General features: G+C 46.1%; 1 long non-coding RNA gene across 1 annotated transcript in view; it reads left to right on the plus strand.

Moving 5' to 3' along the window:
• The window catches only part of LOC129438676 (uncharacterized), a 164,632-nt gene extending 158,438 nt beyond the window's left edge, over positions 1–6,194 (plus strand). The window contains exon 3 of the long non-coding RNA XR_008642669.2: positions 5,567–6,194. This is a non-coding gene — a long non-coding RNA (uncharacterized lncRNA). The remainder of the gene's footprint in view (positions 1–5,566) is intronic.
• Positions 6,195–8,464: the final 2,270 nt, after the last annotated feature.

The raw sequence follows: 8,464 nt of genomic DNA on the forward strand, positions 1-8,464 counted from the left end.
TCAGGATGGACTGTACACGCGCTTCTGTTAGACGTGCGGTTAAATTGACCGAATCCAGTTCCATACCGAGAAAAGAGATCCTCTGCGTGGGGCAAAGTTTGCTCTTTTCCCAGTTGACCTGAAGACCGAGACGGGCGAGGTGTTTTAACACACGGTCCGTGTGATCGCAAAGCATCTGACGGGACTGGGCTATTATTAACCAATCGTCGAGATACGCTAGAATGCGCACACCGTTCTCTCTCAGGGGTTTTAATGCCCCCTCGACTACTTTCGTGAAAACACGGGGAGAGAGAGAAAGCCCGAACGGTAAGACTTTGTACTGATATGCCCGCCCCTCGAACGCGAAGCGGAGAAACGGCCTGTGTCGAGGAAGTATCGAGACATGAAAGTACGCGTCCTTCAGATCGATGGCTGCGAACCAATCGTTTGGACGAATGCATTGAAATATGCTCTTGTGCGTCAGCATTTTGAATGGCAACTTGTGAAGCGCTCGATTCAGTAAACGCAGGTCCAGGATCGGTCGCAACCCGCCGCTTTTCTTGGGTACAATGAAATAAGGGCTGTAATACCCAGATTTCATCTCGGCTGGAGGGATCGGTTCGATCGCATCTTTCGCCAAAAGAACAGCGATCTCGGCACGGAGAACATGCGCGTCGGCGTATTTCACCGTAGTAAACCGAATGCCCGCAAATTTGGGAGGGCGCCGGGCGAATTGAATCGCTTAGCCGATACTAATCGTGCTTAAAAGCCATCTCGTGGGGGTGGCAAGCTCTCCCCACGCCCCCAGATACCGAGCGAGGGGAATTAACGGCACGATCGGAGTACCCGCGGCGAGGGGAGCGGATGTAACGGTTGCTGCGCTCTCTGTGATAACAGCAACGGAGGTGTTGTGAGGTGTGCCACTCACCTTTTTCCCCTGATGGGGGGCAGAGCTGGGGAGATCTCGATGTAGAAGACTCACCCGTCGTGACACACCCGGTGGCGAAAGAGGAGGAGGAGGACATAGGGCTTTGTGCCCGTCCGTAGCTCTCACGCTCCTCTGAAGACCTGGAGAAGGAAGAGGAATTCGCTCTTTTTGTGGTTTTGTGGGTGCCGGCTGAAAAGCCGGCGGAACAGAAAAAAAACTGAAACCAAGGATTCCCCACCCGGCCCTCCTCCGGTGGGGGGAGTGGTGCCTTCACCATCTCCCGTAGAGCGATCCCCCCCATCTCCAGGTCGCCCGTCTCAGGGTCGTTTAGCCTTACGTTTACCACCTCTTTTGGCAGGCTGCTGAGCGGGCGGGGCGGGCTGCTGGCGGCCGGTTCCTCGCTTCCTAGAAGAAGTGCCCCGAGGAGGAACGGGGGCGGCCGCCGCAGGACGCCCTCGGCGAGAGGCAGACTGAGGTGCCGACGTCGAAGGGGCAGATGGACGTTTCCGACGCGGCAGGATCTTTGCAATGGCCTCAGTCTGTTTCTGAGCGGTGGAAACCGCCTGTGCAAAGTTTTCCACCCTCTCGCCGAACAGGCCGGCCTGGGACACCGGAGCATCTAGGAGCTTAATACGGTCCTGCTCCCGCATGTCGGCCAGGCACAGCCAGAGATGGCGGTCCTGGACCACCAAAGTGGACATCGCACGTCCGACCGCCCGTGCGGTGACCTTAGTGGCTCTAAGCGCCAAGTCAGTAGCCGCACGGAGCTCTTTAAATGCGGCCGAATCGTGACCACCCTCGTCCAGGTCACGCAGTGCCTTAGCCTGGTGTACCTGAAGTAATGCCATGGCATGGATGGCAGAGGCCGCTTCCCCACAAGCACGGTAGGCACATCCTGTTAGTGCAGAGGAGTACCTACATGCCCGCGAGGGGAGGGTCGGCCGATCTCGCCAATGGGAAGAGGACCCGGCCGGACACAGTTGCATCGCGACGGGACGCTCAACCGGGGGGAGATCGGTGTACCCTCTAGCGGCCCCGCCGTCGAGGGTGGTGAGGGGTGAGGGCTGATATGGCCGCTTCCGGGAGGAAAAAGGATTTTTCCACGACCGTGTCAGTTCCTCATGAACCTCGGGAAAGAAAGGCACTGGTGGCTGGGTCTGCTCTGTTCTAGCAGACCCGAAGTACCAATCATCTAGGCGGGATGGCTCGGGTGGAGATGGTTGACGCCACTCCACTCCGACCGTACCCGCCGCCCGAGCGAGCATGGCCGTCATCTCGGGGTCGAGCGCAGTGCCCCCTAACCGTCCCGAAGGAGGCAGAGGGTCAGACTCAACGTCCGAGAGAGACGGCCCCCCCTCCGATGCTGCGGACGAGACAGAATCCCGTGTGGTGCCAGCGGTCCCCGAGGGCAACGTAGAACACGCGCTCCCGGTTTCCATTGGCACCTCCGGCTGTGGATCAGGGTGCTGAACTTCACTGCCACCGTCGGTGGACTTATTCAGCACCGTGATGCGCAAGTCGTCCTTCGCAAGCATCACGGCCGCCTTCTTAGCGCCGGATGGCTTGGAAGGGGGGCGGCGGTCCCGGAGGTACGCCACCCGACTGCGCAGATCCACCACAGTCATGTTCAGACAAACCTGACATGTACTGTCGCGAAGCGCTGCCTCCGCATGCTCAAGCCCCAAGCATGAGAGGCAACGATCGTGGCCGTCACGAGGATTCATATACAGTCCGCATCCGGACGATGCACACGGTCGGAATGTCATCCTGAAAAGGACGCCACCCGACCTGTGACACGAGAGAACGGCTGCCTTTACAAAGGCACAAGTTCAAGCTCGTGTTGCTCTTTTAGGGAATTCACTCTTTAGATGTAATGCGTGAGTTGATGAAGCACGCAGGGGAGAGGCAACGACACACTCAAATAAAATCAAAAGATAGAAATTAAAGAGGTGGAACAAAATGCGAGTCTCCGCTGAGGTGCTGTCTGTCCTACCAACTTCGACACACACAGAGGTCCCAGAAAGGATTGCTTCTCAAGAGCAGAATGCTGCCGGCTTCGAAGCGAAAAGCTGATTTGATTACTGCACCTGCCTCTCATTATATACCCGCGCGGCTGGGCAGCGCAGCAGGTGCAAATAATCTGCATGCCAATTTCATTGGCCTTTTTAATAGCTTCTCGAAGTAGATTTGCCACCGCGGAGCGGTTCCCAATTCGTCGGTCACGACGTGACGTCGTAGTGACCGACTGAAAGGGAACTGAAACAATCCAGGATTGTTTTTAAGTTTCTACATATTTTTAATGCTTTTCTAATTTATTTATTTCAAATGTTTTGTTGTTGAATGACCAACACCATAATAGTGGACAGATTCTGGTTCTTTTCTGTTCTCAGTCTTTCAAGTGCATATAGATATAAATTCTGGGTTATTTTCAACCCAGTGTTGGGTCAAAAGAGACAAATTTAGCCTGTTGCATTGTAATATAACCATATGCTGGGTTGTTTTAACCCATTGTTAGCAGGCCTGGTACTAAGCTTGCTGGACTGGAGGGCAGTAAGGAATTTTAGGTGGGCAGCCATCACACTCAATGTTAAAGGTGCTCTAAGTGAATTTACGCGTTTTTGTTACATACAGCAAACATCTCCTCACTATCTGCTTGCTGCCTGTCCGCTGATCAAACTGTAAAAAAACGCGATCTCTATAGACAGCCCAGCCTCCACAAACTGCAATAAAAACAAAGTGGCCAAACCTAGCACCAGAAACAATAACAAAGTGTTCCAGCCAATAAACGACAAGAAGGATTTGGGGGTGGGGGTTGGGCGCGTTCATGAAAGCACGGAAGGGAGGGGGAGGAGTTAGCTGCGCTCCGTTTGTTTGAAAACAGTTCAAACATCAACAAAAAGTAACGTCACACAGATTCGCTTAGAGCGCCTTTAAATACACTATATTACTAAAAGTTTTGCGACACCTGCCTTTATATGCACATGAACCCAAATGAGCTCCCATTCTTAATCCATAGGGTTTAATATGGAGTTTGCCCTGCACCCTTTGCAGCTATAATAGCTTTTACTCTTCTTGGAAGACTTCTACAAGGTTTAGGAGTGTGTTTATGGGAATTTTTGACCATTCTTCTTAAGCACATTTGTAAGTTCAGACACTGATGTTGGCCTTGCTTGTTGTCTCCGCTCTAATTCATCCCAAAGATGTTTTATTGGTTCAGGCCAGTTGAGTTCCTCCACACCAAACTCGCTCATACATGTCTTTATGGACCTTGCTTTGTGCACTGCTGCACAGTCATGTTGGACTAGGAAGGGGACATCCTCAAACTGTTCCCACAATGTTGGGAGCCTGAAATTGTCCAAAATGTCTTGGTATGATGAAGCATTAAGAGTTCCTTTCACTGGAAGTGATTGGAACACCTAAATTCAATGATTTGGAGGGGTATCCCAAAACTTTTGGCAATATAGTGTATATATAAATACAAACTGATAAATACAAAAAATACATAATTCATATTCTGTGTCTTATCAATGTTGGCAAACACAGAGTCCAAGTGTGCATTAATGGCAAAACCGCCAAAATTAGATTTTTTAAACTGCACGCGATGCGCAGTTGTGTCTGGTTGTATTTGAATAAATAATGAGGTGAGTCTAATGCTGCGTTCACACCAGCCACGGTAGAGTCGTCAAGCGCGAGTGATTTATAATGTTAAATCAATCTGAAGATGCGTTGACGCGCGTCTGGAGGCGTTTAGTGTGGCAGATACAAATCCGTCTAATTCGCGCTAAAGAATATTTTGAATGATTTTGTTTAACGAGTGTTGCTTTTTTAAATGCACGTTATAAACGACTCAGACTCATAAGGATTTAAGATTAATAACGGACTTCTTACTGACCAAAACCCCATAGTACACGCACAAGCTGTGCATGAAACACAGAATCGCGATGCAGATTCGATTTTAGACAGGTCTTTTTAATGGGACACACGATATATCATTACAGGCCTAAATCAGACCACAGTTGCTCTTTAAGTTATTGTCGTAGAGAATAGTTGTACTTTTCTTGTAAGTTAAAAACTGCTAAAGAGACCTCTTAGCTTTGTGTAAATCAACCAGACATTAATGGGAGGGTGCTAATTTAACTAGCGTTTGCCAAAAATGAAAATGGATGCTATTTATGTAAAAAGACATTCAGTTTTTTATGGTTGGCTGGAAATTTTTAGAGGGGGCAGAGGAAAATTTGGGGGGCAATCCCCCCCTGGCCCCCCGTAGACTCTGTCTTATAGGTCAGATATAATTTTTTTCTCGGTTAATGAGTTGGGTCCATTTTTGACCCAACGCTGGGTTGAAAATAACCCAGCATCTTATAGTAAGAGTCTTATCTCTTGCTATATGTCAACAATTGTCTCCTTCGTGTCTATATTTATTTTCCTAAAAGAACTGTACAAAACTTTTTTCTGTCATCCCCCGAGCTATGAAATAAAAACATCCGAGCAGGATCTTTATTCTTCTGGACATGTAAATATGTTTCTCTCGTCACATTGGCTCCTCTCTCGATGTGTGAAAACGAGGGTTTAATTATTCATTCAGACTGAAGGGTGGCATTTTGTCACAGCACGTTTGGTTGACTTACTTCTGAGGATTGTTTGTATGTGATTATGCAGGGCATGACAGAAAACGGCATACTGGGAACTCAAAGAGGAAAAGTCACAGTAAGACGTGTCATTTATTTCCTCCAGAAACACACCGGAGGAGTTCAACTTCAGAAGAAGTCTCGTGACCAAGTCCCCTTCTCGCTGTCATTCAAACAGGCTCAGTTGTGGATTTTATTACTCTTTCATTGAGTTCTCTGTATGATTTATTTAAACATCAACTCAGAAGACGCCCCTCAGTGAGAAACATCTGAGAAGAAGATGTGTTTCTATTGTCCTCTATTTCATCTCATTGCTCTCTGGAGGAAAAGACTGTAGAGATGTTTCTCTTAATGCACAATTTTCATCAAAGCTCACACCAATAAGTAGCCGGAGTTATGCTCGTGTCTTTTCTCGCAGCGAGTCCCTGCTGTCGTGCTTATAAAGTTGCTTAGTAACCGAGGAAGTCGAGCTTTGGTGCCAGTTATTCTCACTGCGAGCATATGCCGTCCTGACTCGCACACATACTGAAAAACATTAACATGTGAGTGAAGGAAACTGTGTGCGTTTGCAGTCTTTAATTCTCCTGCTGATTGTTGTTATTAATGACAGAGACAGAAGTCTACAGACAGACATTAATAAAGGCAATCAATCAAATGTGTATGCCGAGTTTGAGACGTGTCATAAATCACTAAATTATTTGGTAACACTTTTATTTGACATCTGTGAATGCTGGCTTGGGCAACATTTTAATCGAATAGTAGTTGGGTTTCAGCTGCTCAATAAAGTTTACATCACCCTTACAAAGACATCACTATCTGAACAAGGCCGGTAAAAAAATTGCTTGTAAAAATGGTTAGTTAATATTAATTTCTATAGAGGTACTAAATGTATACATATCTGTGCATAAATTAGGATCTTTTTAAAGGGTACGTCCCCGATGACAGCTTAAGACCATTTTTTCTGACAGTGAGGAAAGCAATCCCAAAATGCATTGCAATGTACCAACACATAAACCTTAAATTAATTTACTAGGTGTTGATTAAAAGGTTTAATTGTTAAAAGTACAAATTGTTCGTTTTATTAAAGTCTTTATTAAAGTACCACACAGTTAGTTTAGCAGAGTCATCCAATTAAAGTCTGAAACAAAATAAAAAGTGAAGCAGTTTTTCTCCGACTGATCTCACGGAAAGTTGTGTTATAGTCACGAAAAATTTGATTAATTTATTTGTGTCTATGGCACGAAATTCAGTTTTTTTCGTGCCTTGAGCATGAATGTCTTTTACATGTCACTCGCACCAATTTTTATAAATAGTTTTTCATGTCCGTTGCATGACTTTCTTTTTTGTTTTATTTTCATGGTTTTTTCCTATTTTCTTACCATTGTCACCTGGGGTTGGAGTTAGAATCACTTTCTGTTACATTTTTAGACATGCTAACCCAAACTCTAAACTTGGCCAGGTTGGTAAAGCTGGTCTCCCAGCATGGCCAGGCTGTTTTTAGCTAGTCTCCCAGCCTGGCCCAGTTGGTCAAGCTGGTCTCCCAGGCTGGTTTAGCTGGTCTTCCAGCCTGAACAGCTAAAACCAGCCTGAACAGCAAAAACCAGCCTGAACAGCTAAAACCAGCCTGACCAGCCATCCTGGCCAGCCTAAACCAGCTAAGACCAGCCAGCTTGACCATCTTAAACCAGCTTGACCAACTTAAACCAGCCTGACCAGCTAAGACCAGCCATCATGACCAGCTAAAATCAGCCTGACCAGCTAAGACCAGCTAAAACCAGCCTGGCCAGCTAAAAAAGTGGTCAAAATACCTCTTAAACCAGCATGATAAACCAGCTATGGCCAGGCTCGGAGACCAGCTAAAACCAGCTTGACCATCTTAAGCTGGTTTAGCTGTTTTTTTCAGCAGGGAATGTAAAAGCACGCTAATGTTAGCTGGCTAGCTAACTCAGTACATCATTGCTTGCAAATAATGACGGTTCTTTGTTCAAAATGAATATGTTTACATATACCCACTCGATTCCTACAAATGTTTGGCTTATATTTTAGAATGAAATTGGGTGACGAAAGTGCCAATTTGATTTTCGCCATGTTTTTTTGAATGCGTGCAAAGCCGGGTGATGGCACAAAGGGTACAGTTCATGCATTCTTCAAAAGTGGCCGAATTAAGGGTACGAAACAGAGGCTATACCTTCAAAGCACCCTTCAGACTCCTAAAGTAACCAGAAATCCCAAACTTTAAAAAGAAATCTGTATTCGGGTTTTGAAGAACAAAGAAAGCGATCAAATAACATGATGATGAGCGAATAATGATGAGGTTTTTGTTTTTTTTTTCACACTGATCCGACAAACAGTGACAAACACCAATAAACCTGTTTATTAAAAACCCCAAAAATCAATGCTGGTGTTATATGATCAGTGTGAATTAGCCTGTGCAATACTGATGAATCCTTAATAATACCGTTTACTGTACTGTACACTTGAGTATACTTAAGGTGAAAATGATTTGATTTGATGATTTTTCAAAAAGTATTATAAGTGTAATTGCAGTTGTTTACAGAAACACAACAGATTTATATGCATTATGAGCTATTATAAATTGGTTACTATGGTGATGAGGGTAAGGAGAAAGTTTAGTCCTTTATCGCAAACTTACTGTCACGACTTTGCTCCATTACAGCGCTAACATCCCCAACCACGCAGTCACGAATCAAGCAAACCTTTAAACAAAGTTTCATGTTCAACATATAATCAAGACGTATCTTAAAATAGCTCATGTTTTGATCACTGTCGCTGTCCAAACGGCCTTAGACGTGACAGATTCACACTCCCTGTCATTGACTCCGACCTCTGCTAACTACCTTCTTAGGCCGTATCCTAACCGAGCTGATACCTCGTTGGAGAGAGATTTTAAACACCACTATCTGTCTGT

This window comes from Misgurnus anguillicaudatus, chromosome 24, assembly GCF_027580225.2.
Source record: "Misgurnus anguillicaudatus chromosome 24, ASM2758022v2, whole genome shotgun sequence".
In the NCBI taxonomy this organism is placed as follows: Eukaryota; Metazoa; Chordata; class Actinopteri; order Cypriniformes; family Cobitidae; genus Misgurnus; species Misgurnus anguillicaudatus.